Source organism: Trachurus trachurus, assembly GCF_905171665.1.
Source record: "Trachurus trachurus genome assembly, chromosome: 21".
Classification (NCBI taxonomy): domain Eukaryota; kingdom Metazoa; phylum Chordata; class Actinopteri; order Carangiformes; family Carangidae; genus Trachurus; species Trachurus trachurus.
The window spans coordinates 35,628,292-35,648,486 of record NC_139899.1 but is presented as its reverse complement, the minus strand read 5'-3'; the positions used below and the strand labels follow the sequence as shown (position 1 = coordinate 35,648,486).

The 20,195-nt window shown below is 41.0% G+C and overlaps 1 protein-coding gene and 1 pseudogene across 2 annotated transcripts in view; one reads left to right on the top strand and one right to left on the bottom strand.

Moving 5' to 3' along the window:
* Positions 1-20,195, top strand: part of LOC311004180 (uncharacterized protein) — a gene marked incomplete at its 5' end in the record, with an annotated part of 73,211 nt that overhangs the window by 37,802 nt on the left and 15,214 nt on the right. The gene's annotated exons all lie outside the window — the stretch shown is intronic.
* On the bottom strand, positions 730-5,452 carry LOC311004179 (heat shock 70 kDa protein 12A-like; annotated as a pseudogene). Its single transcript has 4 exons — positions 5,171-5,452; positions 4,665-4,878; positions 3,642-3,815; positions 730-1,766 (listed from the first exon to the last, which is right to left on the bottom strand). The product of its transcript is annotated as a heat shock 70 kDa protein 12A-like (transcript).

Below are 20,195 nucleotides of genomic sequence, written 5' to 3'. Positions count from 1 at the left end.
CTCAGGACTGGACTCTGCTGTCCATTTACATCTCAAGGAGAAAGCCCACTCCTTTGAGGACAGCAATGTCCAAATCCTAGACAGAGAGGACAGATGGTTTGAAAGAGGAGAAGCCATTTTTGTAAAAGTAGAAAAACCAACCCTCAACAGGGGAGGAGGTCTGAGACACCACCTGTCTCCAATTTACAATGCTGCCCTTTCATCCCTTCCCAGGAGACTCAACCATCTAGCCTCAAAGAACAACTACTGTTCACAAGTAGCAAGTGACTCCAACGACTGTTGTTAGAACACAATAGGGCACTAACGAAGTCGAAACCAACTTCCCACCAACGACTGTCACTCCAACGACTGTCGTTGGCACTTGGAGCACAAAAGGGAACCAGTGACATCATCACCCTTGTGAAACGCCCACACAAGAGGTTAAATAGTGAGTCTCCACACCAGATAGTTGGACCAGTCCCAGCCTGGTCAGATGCTACATGAACTGATGAAGCCTCTTGGATGAGAGGTGAAACGTCTTCCTAGACAAACAACTAAGTCCAGTTGCTTTCGATTTAACCTCCTTTGAAATACTATGACCTGGACAAATGAGAATATGCACCGGCTCACTAAAATAAAATATATCATTTTACCAGAAAAATTATCAAAGTATATCTCTGATTACAGACACGTCCAGATTCTAAAACTGTCTGACCCAACTCTCACTAACTGTGTTTGCTGAAACATTTCTTATGATTGAGTCATGAAGTCCAGCGTGACTGATGCTGTTGTCATGGTATTCATGTCAGTAGCAGTTGCTGTCATTTCTGTGAAGCCAAACCTGATCTCCAGTTTGACTTCACGATTCATACCACCTGTAACGTCTGGCATGTCAACAGAGAAGGAGCCGATTTCCTCCATTCCCCAGTCATCCACATATAATGGAGCTGTTGTTCTGGCTGTCTGATAAAATCTGAAACCCATAATTGTATAATCGGCCTCTAAAGGTGTAAAGGTGTGCTTCCTGGTTTCATCCCAGCGCACATCCTCACCAGTATCTACAAGTTTCATAAAGATATCGTTACACCAGTCTCCATCCTTGGTAGTGAATTTCTTCTCCACCTTGTGCCTGAACTTATTAAACCTCTCAGCGACAGCGATCCCGTAAGTAAAGGCACTTTTGCGAGATGCCACCACAGCTGGGTTTGCTCCAAACATCACAGCTCCCTTCACAATCGCCTCTTGGGGCCTAGCAGGACACACCACTTTACACTTTAGTTTGAATTCCCTGATGATGTGTTGACGGAGGATCTCGCTTTCAGCGTAGCCCCCCACCAACAGGATGAACTCAATGCTCAGGTCTTTCTTTAAGATTTCTCTGAGACTCTTGGTGATGCTGGTTAGAGACTCATCAAAGAAGGACTTCATCTTCGCTTCTGTGATTTTGATTGACCCACTGTTCCAGGAAGCTCCCTGCACTCTTTCAAAGAACTGCTCCATCTTTTTCTTTTTCTTAGCTATTTCTCCCAGATTATATTGGCAGGTGATCTGAACATCTTTATCTGTTTTCTTTTTGAGAACTGTGAAATCATACATCATTCTCTGAACCTCACTGGGAAACTCTCTCTCATATTCATCCCAGACACCATCACAGAAGATTTCTCTGAGGAACTCTTTGAACTTCCTGTCAACACGTTGACCTCCCATGTCGTTTCCTGAGGCCTTGTCCAGCTCCTTCAGGGCTCCTCCTCTCAGCACCTCATGAACAGTCATGTCAATGGTTCCACCTGCAACACAAAAAGAATCTGACCAATGACTACAGACACTTTCACCCAAAACAACAAATCATAATAGAAACTTCTAGGTTCAGTAGGTAAACTGAAGCCCAGCTCGGAACCATTAGAGTAAGTCTTGGTTCATGGTTTAAAAGCAGTGATGGGAATAACGGCGTTATAAATAAACGGTGTTACTGATGGAAAACAGGCTGTCTCTCAGCGACGAGAGCTCTTTTCATTGAAGGCGAGTGAGGGGGAAAGGAGGGCGAGACGACCGCATAATACGTGATGATAATTGGCTTAGATAGAGTAAATTAGTTTGATGTATTTAAGCATTTTATAATAAAAAGTAATACAATAGTTACTTTACAAAAATAGACACTCTAACACACCTTATGTGTGAATTTGGGAACTCAATGATGAACAGAAAAGAAATAGATGATGATTAATCTCATGAAAAACTATCTGGACATTTTATCGTAATTCGGCTTTTGATGGTTGCTGCATTGGGTCGAATCAGTGGTGCATGCAGCCCTCGAGAAGCCAAACATACTGAATAAAACAGCCCATATCTTTAAATCTACTGTCATCTGAGAGAAAAGAGTTTGACTGGAGCACAACCGCTCTGGTTTCACCACAAGGCTCCGCAGCTCGAACAGGAAGGAGTTGCGGCCAGGCGTTATACTACGAAGAGGTTCAACATACTCAGGGTATCTTTCAGTTATCCGGCTTCACTTAACTAGACAATCGCGCTAAGCGGTCACACGACGGTGGTTATCAAACTCGGTAAGTCAAACCAGGGTTTCCCAGAGCGCGTTCAGCAGAAAAGGCGGGAGATAGCGGCATCTGACCAATCACAGACATGGACAGGTCTGACAGCAGCTGCAGCAGCATCTGACCAATCACAGACATGGACAGGTCTGACAGCAGCTGCAGCAGCATCTGACCAATCACAGACATGGACAGGTCTGACAGCAGCTGCAGCCGCATCTGACCAATCACAGACATGGACAGGTCTGACAGCAGCAGCAGCAGAGCGGAGTGTTTCACTGACGAGGAGCAGACCATAAGTCTGCAGCAACATGAAGAACAGAAAGAAACACAGTCGCTACAGCAAAGAAGCAAAGAGCAGAGAGTGCTACAGAGAATTACTGTGACAATGCTGATAGTTCATAGGATTAAAAATTGAAAGAAAATCACTGCTCGATCATTATGTGATGGCTGATGGCTCTGTAGGAAATCACATTATATTCATCTAAACTGGCCTGTTGCTCACATTTAATTCTGTGGTGTGTATTTGATGCAGAGAGTTAGGTGTGTGAATATTGCACATACACTAATGTTAAAAAAAAAACGAAACAAAAAAAACTCGCTGATCGTGAGAGGATCAGACCCCCGTATTTTTTAGTTTTTAGATGAACATCTAAGAGAGATGCGTTTTATACCTTTCTATCGATCCCTGTGTGTGTGTGTGTGTGTGTGTGTGTGTGTGTGGGGGGGGGGGGGGGGGGGGGGGGTCATAAGTTTTATAGTAAGTTTTCATCTGAGGGACTGGCGAACCTCTGTCAGCTAATCGAACTGTGCCGTGCGCTCACAGTGATGTCATTTTCCAAGAGAATGAATTGGTCAGGAGGCAGAGTTTTTCTTACCTGGTGATTTCAATCTGGAACATAACCTGCTCCGGACCAGGTTAGCCGTTCAGCATCAGTTTGCCGCGGAGGAGTTATCCAAGAAGTGAACCACCTTCATAGTACGGAAAACCCAGGGTTAACCTGAAGTTACCTCGATAAGCTCAAATCCTGCTTCGTTAGTACAGGCACCCAGGTCTAGCAGTAGAGTTTTTTTTTTTTTTTTTTTTTTTAAGAAAAACAAAACACACACATTTACCTCCACAATCAACAACAGTCATATTGTGTTCCTGGAGTTTGGTCTAATCTGTGTCCTCCATGGTTTTGTGTGATGAAAACCTTCAGCTGGCAGCTTCTTACACCAGACTGAGGCTGCCTCTGGCTCCAGTGCAATGAGCAGCTTGTCTTTAGTTTCTTCAGTTACAATACCAGCCTGAATGTTCAAGAGAAAAACTCATCAGTCTTTTTCAAACAAGGGACATGTTGAATAAGAAATGTCTGCATATTTTATATTATTCTCTTATATTTCCATATTTGACATACTGCGTTGATGTTTGGGGAAATGTTTATAAAACAAACATAGACCCTATAATCAAGCTTCAAAAAGAGTCATTAGAATAATAAACAAAGAGTGCTATTGTGAACCTACCAACCCACTATTTTTAAGATCTAAGGCATTAAAATGTTCAGATATTGTGTTCCTAAAGACAATGGAAATCATTTTTCGAGTAAAGAACAACAGCCTTCCAGCTTGTATCCTTCAGTTATTTAAATTAAGAAAAGGAAACTATAATTTAAGAGGGTTATTGATTTTTGAAATGTGTAAAGTGAGAACTAACATAAAATACAAATGTGTTTCAGTCTTAGGAGTTAAAATGTGGAATAAGCTCAGTGATGAGTTGAAGACATGTAGTTCTTTGTTGAGTTTTAAGAAAGCCTTGAAATGTAAAATAATGAAAAATTATAAAATACAGTAATGATTACTTTCATCTTATTATTTTGGACTGTTGATATTCTAGGTAATTTAATTTCAAAGAGTGTAAAGGATAGGCAAATATAAGCCTTGGGCTTCAGCGTATTCCCTTTTCGGTCACTGTATGATATTTTCTTTTTTGTGTGTGTGTATGTGGTTGCAATTGTGTATAATATGTTTTGGCTAAACTGTTCACACAAAATGGTTGATTTTGATGTTGGTGTTGTATGACCGAAATAAACAAATTTCAATTAAAAAAAACCAAAACTTTTACTGCACATTCCCAACACTTGATGTTTTCAGCGTTAACTTAGTTGCAGCTTCTCTCATGAACTGTTTAGGCTGAAGGATCCCAGATGGCGGGGACAGTCAGCACCCAGGTGAAGTCAGAGGCATTGAACTTCATCCCGTGGGTGTTTTCAATTGATAGTTTTCAGTGCGTCTCCTTCATGTACCGTAAAGCTGCTGTGAAAACCTTCAGGGCCTTCATCGATCGCCCGTTTGCAGCTTTGATCGTCACATCCTGTTGAGTTTCTGTCGACAAGATGTTCATGTGTGTTTATAGGGTGGACCTTATTCTAACACCTGTGTGACATGTTTTAACAATAACTTTGCATGTTATTGAGTGATTTTTTATGGTCATCTCTGTGACAATCTGAAGTTACTAAGGTCCACACAAAGTTTAACAATATGGAAGTGTAGAATTACATCACATTATAAATCTGTTTGATGATATCTTACAAACATAGAACATCATACATAAACTAGACAATTTATGATAAACCATGAAGAACATTGTCACAATTGGTACTTACTGTGTCATAGAGGGACATCTTGAAGCAACTGAAGAAGAAGTGTTTTGTTGCCTCCTCACCACACATTTCACTATAAGCCATTTGGGCGTCATAACCAAACTTGAGAAATTCTTCATGTTCGTTGAAAAGGATGCAGGTTGGGGTCTTTGGAGTGTCTTTTGAAACCTCTTCACCCCAGCACTTTAACTGTGGGTCGACTTCTTTTCCTCTGGGTGTTAAATTGTAAGCATACCCACTGTAGGCAGTGCCGAAGTCAACTGCGATGACGTACGAGTCGTCCATCTTCACAGCAGGAGAAGGATCAGAGTGCTGAAATGCAGCACTTACACTGTATTTATCAGCTTTGCATGGGGAGGGACAAAGTGAGAACCATCCCATCCAAACCTGCTCAGTCACATATAAATACTGGTGTAACTTTCACTTTAACCTCATTCCACCCAGAGACGGAGCAACAGCAAAGCAACAAAGCAAAATGGGTGGAAGACTGAGCAGATTTAGGTAAATATACAAAATACGTAAATTACTCAACTGTTTTCGGATTTTGGGCTTTGTACTGTTTAGAGTATTAATGGTTTGATTAAGTGTTTATTATATTATAAACAACTGTATATGCATTCTTAGTCTGTTTGTGTCTGAATGGTTAGGTTCCCTCCTTTCTTCTACACCAGGGGTAATGATCATGCAGCAGTACATCCACAGGATCAGCGGTAAAGCTTAATTGTTCTCTATGATTTGTTGTTTAAGATCAGATGACAAAAATCTGCAACACATAATTGTTTCTCAGATTTAGAATTTGTCATTTAGAGTTAAGATTTTTTTATGTGGTTGGTTAGACCCATAGCCAGGCTAGCATTATGTAAAAACGTACTACAAAATGCGGCAAAGTTTATTACACATTGCGTTCAAGAATGTTATTACACAATGTGGCAGATTAATACACAATGTGGCGTTATTACATCATGAGGTGAAAATGTATTACATTATTACATAATGCGGCGCTACAGGTGTAAATATTTTCCTAATCTTACTTTTAAAATAGGTTTTGGCCCTTTGAAAGTTTGTGTTAAACAGCATGAAACGTTTTTAGATGATGCAGTTTTACTCCACAGATCTGATCTGGAATCAGTTGATAACAAAACCTTCACTTTATGTTTTTAAACAGGTTTGCTGAGATGGAAGAACGTTACAAAGAGCAACTTCACAAGGAGAGGTAGATACATTTCTTAAAAGACCTTCAAAGATGCATAGACCAGTTTTTAAATCCACCACAGTGTGTAACCTACACCACATGGACTCAGTCTGACAACTACTAAGTAGTTATCACCTTCATCCAGCTCTAACGAAATGTTAAAGTGGTGTCAGTGTGCTATTGGAGTGGATCATAGTGATTCTTTAAGATGTTCCCATTGTTCCCACTGTTCATTCATGTTTCCCACAGATGCTCATTACAGTGTGCCAACAGTATGAGATGTCTTCCTCACATGTTGTGTATATTTAACCTCACAGATCTGCTCGTAAAGCAAAAGAGGAAGAACTCCAGTCATTCAAAGACAGGTACTGAACACATAGCAAACATCCCATTCCAGTTACATACAAGTCATCCTAGAGGTGGCAGCTGGTAGCAGCAGCTAACGCTCTAGACACCAGGCTCTTCATACAGCGATACACTCAGAATAAACAACTGTATATGTATTCTTAGTCTGTGTTAATGTGTGTGAATGGTGAGGTTCCTTTCTTCCTTCTACACCAGGGCTAATGCAGCAGTACATTCACAGGATCAGAGGCAAAGCTTCATTGTTCTCTATGATTTGTTGTTTTAGATCAGATGACAAAAATCTGCAACACATAATTAGGGCCACGGGCACTACTGTTATTGTGTGGATTTTTTCTTACTTAATATTATTTTTCCAACTAACGGACGATATTCGGTTTGCTACTAGTCCTGCAACTCGAAGAGAGGACATATTATATATCAAAACATGCGTCTTGATTGGGATCGGTGTGCTATTACTTTTCTCAACAGTTTACGAATTTTTCGCGACGTAAGTGGCGAAAAACTGGTCAAAATTTAGCATTGAAGTCAATGGGACAGGCAAAAAAAAAAAGAGCGAAAAAGACCAATCATTGGAGTTTAACAAACGTCTACTGCTCAGGCATACTTTCACCTAGAGACTCCATTTAAACTTTAAACAGTATCGGATTTCTGTTGCTCTACATATGTAACTGGGTACGATTGATACGATTGGCTATTAGCCATGTACAGACACATTTGATAGACATTCGTAGCGCCCAATAAACAGCTGTGGGCTTTCGTAAACCACGCCTCAAATATGAAAAACTGCACGATTGGTTCCAGACCCATGGCCAGGCTAGTATTATGTAACAACTTATTACAAAATGCGGCAAAGTTTATTACACATTGAGTTCAAGAATGTTATTACACAATGTGGCAGATTAATACACAATGTGGCGTTATTACATCATGAGGTGAAAATGTATTACATTATTACATAATGCGGCGCTACAGGTGTAAATATTTTCCTAATCTTACTTTTAAAATAGGTTTTGGCCCTTTGAAAGTTTGTGTTAAACAGCATGAAACGTTTTTAGATGATGCAGTTTTACTCCACAGATCTGATCTGGAATCAGTTGATAACAAAACCTTCACTTTATGTTTTTAAACAGGTTTGCTGAGATGGAAGAACGTTACAAAGAGCAACTTAACAAGGAGAGGTAGATACATTTCTTAAAAGACCTTCAAAGATGCATAGACCAGTTTTTAAATCCACCACAGTGTGTAACCTACACCACATGGACTCAGTCTGACAACTACTAAGTAGTTATCACCTTCATCCAGCTCTGAACGTAATGTTAAAGTGGTGTCAATGTGGTGCTGACTCAGCTGTTTGAGGCTGTAGCTGCTATTGGAGTGGATCATAGTGATTCTTCAAGATGTTCCCATTGTTCCCACTGTTCATTCATGTTTCCCACAGATGCTCATTACAGTGTGCCAACAGTATGAGATGTCTTCCTCACATGTTGTGTATATTTAACCTCACAGATCTGCTCGTAAAGCAATAGAGGAAGAACTCCAGTCATTCAAAGACAGGTACTGAACACACAGCAAAACATCCCATTCCAGTTACATACAAGTCATCCTAGAGGTGGCAGCTGGTAGCAGCAGCTAACGCTCTAGACACCAGGCTCTTCATACAGCGATACACTCAGAATAAACAACTGTATATGTATTCTTAGTCTGTGTTAATGTGTGTGAATGGTGAGGTTCCTTTCTTCCTTCTACACCAGGGCTAATGCAGCAGTACATTCACAGGATCAGAGGCAAAGCTTCATTGTTCTCTATGATTTGTTGTTTTAGATCAGATGACAAAAAATCTGCAACACATAATTAGGGCCACGGGCACTACTGTTATTGTGTGGATTTTTTCTTACTTAATATTATTTTTTCCAACTAACGGACGATATTCGGTTTGCTACTAGTCCTGCAACTCGAAGAGAGGACATATTATATATCAAAACATGCGTCTTGATTGGGATCGGTGTGCTATTACTTTTCTCAACAGTTTACGAATTTTTCGCGACGTAAGTGGCGAAAAACTGGTCAAAATTTAGCATTGAAGTCAATGGGACAGGCAAAAAAAAAAGAGCGAAAAAGACCAATCATTGGAGTTTAACAACGTCTACTGCTCAGGCATACTTTCACCTAGAGACTCCATTTAAACTTTAAACAGTATCGGATTTCTGTTGCTCTACATATGTAACTGGGTACGATTGATACGATTGGCTATTAGCCATGTACAGACACATTTGATAGACATTCGTAGCGCCCAATAAACAGCTGTGGGCTTTCGTAAACCACGCCTCAAATACGAAAAACTGCACGATTGGTTCCAGACCCATGGCCAGGCTAGTATTATGTAACAACTTATTACAAAATGCGGCAAAGTTTATTACACATTGCGTTCAAGAATGTTATTACACAATGTGGCAGATTAATACACAATGTGGCGTTATTACATCATGAGGTGAAAATGTATTACATTATTACATAATGCGGCGCTACAGGTGTAAATATTTTCCTAATCTTACTTTTAAAATAGGTTTTGGCCCTTTGAAAGTTTGTGTTCAACAGCATGAAACGATTTTAGATGATGCAGTTTTACTCCACAGATCTGATCTGGAATCAGTTGATAACAAAACCTTCACTATATGTTTTTAAACAGGTTTGGTGAGATGGAAGAACGTTACAAAGAGCAACTTCACAAGGAGAGGTAGATACATTTCTTAAAAGACCTTTAAAGATGCATAGACCAGTTTTTAAATCCACCACAGTGTGTAACCTACACCACATGGACTCAGTCTGACAACTACTAAGTAGTTCTCACCTTCATTCAGCTCTGAACGTAATGTTAAAGTGGTGTCAATGTGGTGCTGACTCAGCTGTTTGAGGCTGTAGCTGCTATTGGAGTGGATCATAGTGATTCTTCAAGATGTTCCCATTGTTCCCACTGTTCATTCATGTTTCCCACAGATGCTCATTACAGTGTGCCAACAGTATGAGATGTCTTCCTCACATGTTGTGTATATTTAACCTCACAGATCTGCTCGTAAAATATTGCAGGAAGAACTCCAGTCATCCAAAGACAGGTAATGAACACACAGCAAACATCACATTCCAGTTACATACGTACAAGTCATCCTAGAGGTGGCAGCTGGTAGCAGCAGCTAACGCTCTAGACACCAGGCTCTTCATACAGCGATACACTCAGAATAAACAACTGTATATGTATTCTTAGTCTGTGTTAATGTGTGTGAATGGTGAGGTTCCTTTCTTCCTTCTACACCAGGGCTAATGCAGCAGTACATTCACAGGATCAGAGGCAAAGCTTCATTGTTCTCTATGATTTGTTGTTTTAGATCAGATGACAAAAATCTGCAACACATAATTAGGGCCACGGGCACTACTGTTATTGTGTGGATTTTTTCTTACTTAATATTATTTTTCCAACTAACGGACGATATTCGGTTTGCTACTAGTCCTGCAACTCGAAGAGAGGACATATTATATATCAAAACATGCGTCTTGATTGGGATCGGTGTGCTATTACTTTTCTCAACAGTTTACGAATTTTTCGCGACGTAAGTGGCGAAAAACTGGTCAAAACTTTGCATTGAAGTCAATGGGACAGGCAAAAAAAAAAGAGCGAAAAAGACCAATCATTGGAGTTTAACAAACGTCTACTGCTCATGCATACTTTCACCTAGAGACACCATTTAAACTTTAAACAGTATCGGATTTCTGTTGCTCTACATATGTAACTGGGTACGATTGATACGATTGGCTATTAGCCATGTACAGACACATTTGATAGACATTCGTAGCGCCCAATAAACAGCTGTGGGCTTTCGTAAACCACGCCTCAAATACGAAAAACTGCACGGTTGGTTCCCAGACCCATGGCCAGGCTAGCATTATGTAACAACTTATTACAAAATGCGGCAAAGTTTATTACACATTGCGTTCAAGAATGTTATTATACAATGTGGCAGATTAATACACAATGTGGCGTTATTACATCATGAGGTGAAAATGTATTACATTATTACATATTATACAACAGTTAGTTCCGACCGGTCCCAACCGAGCAATTTGATTGGACAACGAGACGTTCCATAGTGCTGATATACAGTATAACAGCACTGGGACTTTTTACAGACAGTATCACTCCGCTGTTCAGCTAGAAGCTAAGTCAGAGCCAGGCTCCCCATACAGGAGCTGCCCCAGCTCTCTGCTGCTGCTGCTGCTGCTACAGTTAGGAACGGACGTGAACATTAAAACCTGGACCTGACCTGTTCCGTCTAATTGGCGATAAATCTCTACTAAATCCGGCTGGGAAAAAAATCGCCGCGGGGGCAACTACGTTTTGACGGCGATGTGTTTTGATATTAGCGTTAGCTGTTGTTAGCCACGTAGCTCAGCTACTTAGCTTCAACTGTGTTTATATTGATTACATAGCAGATAAACAAATGTAATACGGTATCGATAACGTCTCTGTGTCTTCACGCTGGTCCTGTTGCTCCGGTGCTAATCAGACACGGGCTCAGAACCAGAACCAGCACTGGAAGCAGCTCGGTGGAAAAGCTTGTAGCTAGTAGCAAGCTAGTATGAAATGTTTATGTGTTGCCTGGCAACAGCCTTGTCTCCCTTCCAGTTGCGGAACTATTTCTGTTGGCGGAGCCAAATAAATGATTAAATAAACAAACAAATCATAATCTCTTGTAGTTTATTACTGTTCTAAAATGCGCTCGTAGCACTGTTGTATAAAAGCAATATCACACTCGAGGTCGTGCTGTTGTACTGTATATCAGCACGGGTGTGATTATCTGCGGCACGAGGCCGCAGGCCGAGTGCCTACGACCGAATCACAGCCGTGCTTATACAGTACAACAGCACTCCCTCTTGTGTGATATTGCTTAAATGCGGCGCTACAGGTGTAAATATTTTCCTAATCTTACTTTTAAAATAGGTTTTGGCCCTTTGAAAGTTTGTGTTAAACAGCATGAAACGATTTTAGATGATGCAGTTTTACTCCACAGATCTGATCTGGAATCAGTTGATAACAAAACCTTCACTATATGTTTTTAAACAGGTTTGGTGAGATGGAAGAACGTTACAAAGAGCAACTTCACAAGGAGAGGTAGATACATTTCTTAAAAGACCTTTAAAGATGCATAGACCAGTTTTTAAATCCACCACAGTGTGTAACCTACACGGGAGCGTGCCTATGTTCCCTCAGCCCTATGTTCCCTCTGGACTCTCTCTACCTATCTGGACTCTCTCTATCTGGCCTGTCTAGCCTCTACCTGGTATTTTTACTAAACTTAAAGCAGAAGTGAGTGATATATTTGTGTTAATATAAGTCTTAAATAGTTATATCTTCCGACAGCAATCACTTACATAGAGTGTTTGGACTGAAACACGGGTCTGTCAGTCCCTCTGCTCTGCTCTGAGCCGAAGAGAAAACATTTATCGTATCTTACAGTTTTTATCCAATGAGGAGAGAGAACGGCATGCAGGGCTGTGTGTGCAGCCAAGGAACGCCGTGAATGTGGTGACGTAGCGACGAGGACTGTTATGGTGCGTTCAAGGAAACTCGTGTTTTTCCGACCGTGAAGTGGTACCAGTTCGATCTGGTACGAGTTCACCGGTCGGAAGTTACGAGTGGCCGTTATAGTGACTTTCACCGGTAAAACAGGTCGGAAAAACACGAGTGGGTTGCCTGGAACGCTACAAAGTCGTAAGTTGTGACTTGAAGCTGTAATTTACGATTTCAAAAGCCTGCCTGGAACGCAGCATTAGCGAAAACGACCGGATCACTCACTTCTGCTTTAACCAACTCCTTTCTTCATTGCCTAAACCCAACCAATGGTGGGACCAAAGGGCTGTGGGAATAGGGCCTAATTTTCAGTGACAACAAAAGTTAGAAATGAGGGAACATAGGGCTGAGGGAACATAGGGCCTAATTTTCAGTGACGACAAAAGTTAGAAATGAGGGAACATAGGGCTGAGGGAACATAGGGCTGTGGGAACATAGGGATGACCCCACCTCCACCACATGGACTCAGTCTGACAACTACCAAGTAGTTCTCACCTTCATTCAGCTCTGAACGTAATGTTAAAGTGGTGTCAATGTGGTGCTGACTCAGCTGTTGGAGGCTGTAGCTGCTATTGGAGTGGATCATAGTGATTCTTCAAGATGTTCCCATTGTTCCCACTGTTCATTCATGTTTCCCACAGATGCTCATTACAGTGTGCCAACAGTATGAGATGTCTTCCTCACATGTTGTGTATATTTAACCTCACAGATCTGCTCGTAAAGCAATAGAGGAAGAACTCCAGTCATTCAAAGACAGGTACTGAACACACAGCAAACATCACATTCCAGTTACATACAAGTCGTCCTAGAGGTGGCAGCTGGTAGCAGCAGCTAACGCTCTAGACACCAGGCTCTTCATACAGCGATACACTCAGAATAAACAACTGTATATGTATTCTTAGTCTGTGTTAATGTGTGTGAATGGTGAGGTTCCTTTCTTCCTTCTACACCAGGGCTAATGCAGCAGTACATTCACAGGATCAGAGGCAAAGCTTCATTGTTCTCTATGATTTGTTGTTTTAGATCAGATGACAAAAATCTGCAACACATAATTAGGGCCACGGGCACTACTGTTATTGTGTGGATTTTTTCTTACTTAATATTATTTTTCCAACTAACGGACGATATTCGGTTTGCTACTAGTCCTGCAACTCGAAGAGAGGACATATTATATATCAAAACATGCGTCTTGATTGGGATCGGTGTGCTATTACTTTTCTCAACAGTTTACGAATTTTTCGCGACGTAAGTGGCGAAAAACTGGTCAAAATTTAGCATTGAAGTCAATGGGACAGGCAAAAAAAAAAGAGCGAAAAAGACCAATCATTGGAGTTTAACAAACGTCTACTGCTCAGGCATACTTTCACCTAGAGACTCCATTTAAACTTTAAACAGTATCGGATTTCTGTTGCTCTACATATGTAACTGGGTACGATTGATACGATTGGCTATTAGCCATGTACAGACACATTTGATAGACATTCGTAGCGCCCAATAAACAGCTGTGGGCTTTCGTAAACCACGCCTCAAATACGAAAAACTGCACGATTGGTTCCAGACCCATGGCCAGGCTAGTATTATGTAACAACTTATTACAAAATGCGGCAAAGTTTATTACACATTGCGTTCAAGAATGTTATTACACAATGTGGCAGATTAATACACAATGTGGCGTTATTACATCATGAGGTGAAAATGTATTACATTATTACATAATGCGGCGCTACAGGTGTAAATATTTTCCTAATCTTACTTTTAAAATAGGTTTTGGCCCTTTGAAAGTTTGTGTTCAACAGCATGAAACGTTTTTAGATGATGCAGTTTTACTCCACAGATCTGATCTGGAATCAGTTGATAACAAAACCTTCACTATATGTTTTTAAACAGGTTTGGTGAGATGGGAGAACGTTACAAAGAGCAACTTCACAAGGAGAGGTAGATACATTTCTTAAAAGACCTTTAAAGATGCATAGACCAGTTTTTAAATCCACCACAGTGTGTAACCTACACCACATGGACTCAGTCTGACAACTACCAAGTAGTTCTCACCTTCATTCAGCTCTGAACGTAATGTTAAAGTGGTGTCAATGTGGTGCTGACTCAGCTGTTTGAGGCTGTAGCTGCTATTGGAGTGGATCATAGTGATTCTTCAAGATGTTCCCATTGTTCCCACTGTTCATTCATGTTTCCCACAGATGCTCATTACAGTGTGCCAACAGTATGAGATGTCTTCCTCACATGTTGTGTATATTTAACCTCACAGATCTGCTCGTAAAATATTGCAGGAAGAACTCCAGTCATCCAAAGACAGGTACTGAACACACAGCAAACATCCCATTCCAGTTACATACAAGTCGTCCTAGAGGTGGCAGCTGGTAGCAGCAGCTAACGCTCTAGACACCAGGCTCTTCATACAGCGATACACTCAGAATAAACAACTGTATATGTATTCTTAGTCTGTGTTAATGTGTGTGAATGGTGAGGTTCCTTTCTTCCTTCTACACCAGGGCTAATGCAGCAGCAGATTCACAGGATCAGAGGTAAAGCTTCATTGTTCTCTATGATTTGTTGTTTTAGATCAGATGACAAAAATCTGCAACACATAATTAGGGCCACGGGCACTACTGTTATTGTGTGGATTTTTTCTTACTTAATATTATTTTTTCCAACTAACGGACGATATTCGGTTTGCTACTAGTCCTGCAACTCGAAGAGAGGACATATTATATATCAAAACATGCGTCTTGATTGGGATCGGTGTGCTATTACTTTTCTCAACAGTTTACGAATTTTTCGCGACGTAAGTGGCGAAAAACTGGTCAAAATTTAGCATTGAAGTCAATGGGACAGGCAAAAAAAAAAGAGCGAAAAAGACCAATCATTGGAGTTTAACAAACATCTACTGCTCAGGCATACTTTCACCTAGAGACCCCATTTAAACTTTAAACAGTATCGGATTTCTGTTGCTCTACATATGTAACTGGGTACGATTGATACGATTGGCTATTAGCCATGTACAGACACATTTGATAGACATTCGTAGCGCCCAATAAACAGCTGTGGGCTTTCGTAAACCACGCCTCAAATACGAAAAACTGCACGATTGGTTCCAGACCCATGGCCAGGCTAGCATTATGTAACTACTTATTACAAAATGCGGCAAAGTTTATTACACATTGCGTTCAAGAATGTTATTGCACAATGTGGCAGATAATACACAATGTGGCGTTATTACATCATGAGGTGAAAATGTATTACATTATTACATAATGCGGCGCTACAGGTGTAAATATTTTCCTAATCTTACTTTTAAAATAGGTTTTGGTCCTTTGAAAGTTTGTGTTAAACAGCATGAAATTATTTTAGATGATGCAGTTTTACTCCACAGATCTGATCTGGAATCAGTTGATAACAAAACCTTCACTATATGTTTTTAAACAGGTTTGCTGAGATGGAAGAACGTCACAAAGAGCAACTTCACAAGGAGAGGTAGATACATTTCTTAAAAGACCTTTAAAGATGCATAGACCAGATTTTAAATCCACCACAGTGTGTAACCTACACCACATGGACTCAGTCTGACAACTACCAAGTAGTTCTCACCTTCATTCAGCTCTGAACATAATGTTAAAGTGGTGTCAATGTGGTGCTGACTCAGCTGTTTGAGGCTGTAGCTGCTATTGGAGTGGATCATAGTGATTCTTCAAGATGTTCCCATTGTTCCCACTGTTCATTCATGTTTCCCACAGATGCTCATTACAGTGTGCCAACAGTATGAGATGTCTTCCTCACATGTTGTGTATATTTAACCTCACAGATCTGCTCGTAAAAGATTGCAGGAAGAACTCCAGTCATTCAAAGACAGGTACTGAACACACAGCAAACATCCCATTCCAGTTACATACAAGTCATCCTAGAGGTGGCAGCTGGTAGCAGCAGCTAACCCTCTAGACACCAGGCTCTTCATACAGCGAAGAGCCTGGTCTCCATTCACTCAGAATTTTGTCTGGATTCTGCTTCTGGTCTAGAGCAGATGCGGCATTCATCAAAGTAAAAGTGTTCACCAAAATAAAACATATAAAATACAATAACTTGTGATACAATTAACATATGGTGGCTCATTTAAAAGGTGAAACTTTCTGCTTCAAATGGCCACAAACCATTGGGCACTAAACAACAATAACACAGACGCACCGTGCCGCGTGCAGTTTGTCTCAAAGGGCTTTACATGGCATCGTAACAACATCCTCTGTCCTTAGACCCTCACATCCACTGAGGAAAAACTCAATGGAAAACCCTTTTAACAGGGAAAACCAGGAGAAACCTCAGGGTGAGCAACAGAGGAGGGATCCCTCACCCAGGACGGACAGACGTGCAATAGATGTTGTTACAGACAAGACACTTTACAGTTTATGTCACAGAATGTGCGAAATATGGAAATGTTAGCAGGAGTTGATGAAGGCAGTCTCTGGGAAGGGGGGGGGGGGGGGGGGGGGGGGGGGCAGGGAGAGCAGTCTTGCAGATTGATGAGGCGGCTTCTGTCATCTGGCTCCATGGACAAGTAGAGTTGCGTATCATCCGCATAACAGTGAAAATTGATTGAGTGCTTCCGGATGATGCCACCTAATGGGAGCATGTAAAGAATGAAGAGGATTGGCCCTAAGACTGAACCCTGCGGTACACCATACGTAACTCTGCTGTACTCTGAGTGGTCGTTATTAACATTAACAAATTGAAACCTGTCAGATAAGTATGACTTAAACCATTTCAGGGCGGGCCCTTTAATCCCAATTTCATGATCTAGTCTCTGCAGCAGGATGCTGTGGTCGATGGTGTCGAATGCAGCACTGAGGTCCAAAAGTACAAGAACAGAGACGAGACCTCTGTCTGAAGCTACAAGAAGATCATTAGAGACTTTGACAAGTGCTGTTTCAGTGCTATGGTGTTCTCTGAATCCAGATTGGAAAGCTTCAAAGAGCTCGTTGCTGTGCAGATGTTCATGTAGCTGCTCCAGGACAATCTTCTCAAGGATCTTAGAGATGTAAGAATAGGGATGGGAACGACACGGGATTTGGAAAATCGATTGTCGAGGCCCATGTGTCGACTTTTTGTCGAATTGTCTGCCCTTTTTTTTTTAACAGCAGCAGCAGATATGCGGGCGGGGGGGCGGCTACACGTGGTTTATTAACATCGCTGTCGGCACGAGCGGACAAGGCAGCACGCATTTGGTTTCTTTTTTTTCTTCCGTGCATGTCCGCGGTCCTCTACGAAGAATGCAACCGTTGCATCCACCTGTTTTGCCCTTGGTTTTGCGGACCCGGACTCGTCATCAACAGCACCATCACCTAGACTGCAGGGAGGGAGTTAATGAGTAACTAATGAAGAACTAATGAGGAACTAATGAGTAGTTAGTGAGGAATTGAGCTACACAAAATTACAGTAGTTACTGAGGAACTACTGATTAATTAACTATTAGTTAATGGTCAGTTCTTCAGGAACCCCTGATCAAATTTCAGAGGAGTAGTTAATGAGGAACTAATGAGGAACTATTAATGATCAGTTCTTCATTAACTCATGATCAAATTCCATAGAAAGTTAATCACAACTTGATGATTAGTGAACTAGTTACTTCATCAGTACAGAATCATTACTCAATAACATGTCCAGTAGTTAACCTTTATGACCTAAAGTGACACATGAGTGGTTTTTCATTTCTTCATCTTCATCTTTACATTAGTAGTTCCTTTAAAAAAACCACAGACAGCAGGATTCTTTAGAAGATTTTATTCATTAATTTCAGACCACATACACATCAATATGACCATCCATGTTGCCTTCGAAATAAATATGATAGTTTGTCACATGTTTGGTAGGCTAAATGAATGCATCATGGGGCTGTGTAGTACTGTATACTGATCACACCGTGGTTCACAGTAAAGTTGTCTGAGGTGCACAAAATTTAGAGTAGTTATTTACTATGAAACAAATTTGGAATGAATGAGGAACTCACTATTAGTTAATGGTGAGTTCTTCAGTAACTCCTAATCAAATAACTGAGGAACTAACTATTACTTAATCATTAGTTACCCTTTTTGTGTACCTTAAGGTAAAGTGAGACATCAAAATGGCAAAAAATAGCATACATAAAATAAAAAGAAGAGTAAAGCAATATATTAAGCAGCAATATTTAAGCATCAAAGATGTTTAATCAAACCCACATAGTTTGAAACAACGTTCAAAACATACAGCCAGTGTCACAACTACGCATAAAGCCCGCTAGCTTAATGCTAATGTATAATGTAAAACGCCATAGACTGGCTAACAGAAATTAGCATCCTTAATTTAATTCTGGCTTTAGTGCTGTTAACACGTAGCCAGGCTAGCGCCGCCTACTGGTTCCGGCAAATTTCATTTGCCTCAACAATGTAGTCAGGACACTAGCAATGCGTTTCGGTTTGCTCCGTCCGCCAGAGCGGACGGACCAATCAGCGAACAGACGGGTAAGTGAAGGCGATGACGTTGAACTCAAGCGCTCAAGATTAACCTATGAGCTTAACCGGTGTATAGCACACGTGACCACCAAGCAGCAGCGATTAGTTGAAGCAAATGTAAGCAACCGCCTCCCGGAAGCAAACGAATCCCTATGGCTCGTGTTCAGACGCTATATGAAATGTAATAAGGTAAGCGGCTGATGCATCAGGCTAGTTAACACGGCACATATGGGACAGAAGTGCTGGAGCGAAATAATGGACTGCTTTTATCGGAGCGTTTATATTGGAGATTTTAGATGCAGTCCGATATAATCCGATATTCGTTTTTTTGGCTGATATCGGACATAAATCCGATATCAATATCGGATCGGGACATCCCTACTAAATTCACTTTGGACAAAGTTATCTTACAGTAAATTTGAGGAGCAATCGTACCGAATTTGTAGATATTAAAAAAAAAGAGAGAGATACCATTAAAATGTACTTATACTGTACGGTCACATCCTCATCCTCGAGATATAGAACGTCTCTGATATCATCGAGATGGGAGCTTCTGCTCTTCCTTGCTCTGTCCATTACTTCTCTCATCGTCGTCAAATGAATTCATTTGTCCTAAGTCAAGGATATGATTAAAAGTGTGAGTGGGTTTGTTTACCCTCTGAGAGAAGCCGACTGAATCCAAAAGTGACTTGAATGCAGTAGCCAGACAATCATCATCGACGTCCACATGAATGTTAAAGTCACCTACTATAATGACTTTGTCTGAGCTCATTGCTAAATTTGACAGAAAGTCAGGGAATTCTTCTAGGAACTCAGGATAAGGTGCAGGAGGACGATACACTACAGCAAGTAAGAGTGTTTTTTCTGCTTTCCAGTCTGGGTGAGAGAGGCTGACAGTAAGGCTTTCAAATGTATTATATGAACTATTATGTCTAGGGTTGATAATCAGATTTGACTGATAAATAGCAGCCACTCCTCCTCCTCGGCCTGTGTTACGAGGCACATGACAGTTAATGTAACTAGGAGGGGTAGATTCATTCAAACTAACACATTCATCTTGCTGCAACCAGGTCTCAGTTAGCGTAAATATGTCAATATGGTGACTTGTAATTAAGTCATTCACTAGGAGAGACTTGGATGGGAGAGAACGAATGTTGAGCAAACCACATTTAATAGTTCTATTAGGTTGGCTTGCTGGAGCAGTGGTTTTGATTTTAACTAAGTTGCTATAAAAACTCCTCTAGATTGGGGTTTAGGCTTAGACAGCCTCGAGGCAGACACAGTAGGCTGGGTGGGTGACAACACGAAGGACCCAGCAGAGGGGCGTGTTAAACTGCGGCTCTGCCTGCTGGTCTGAAC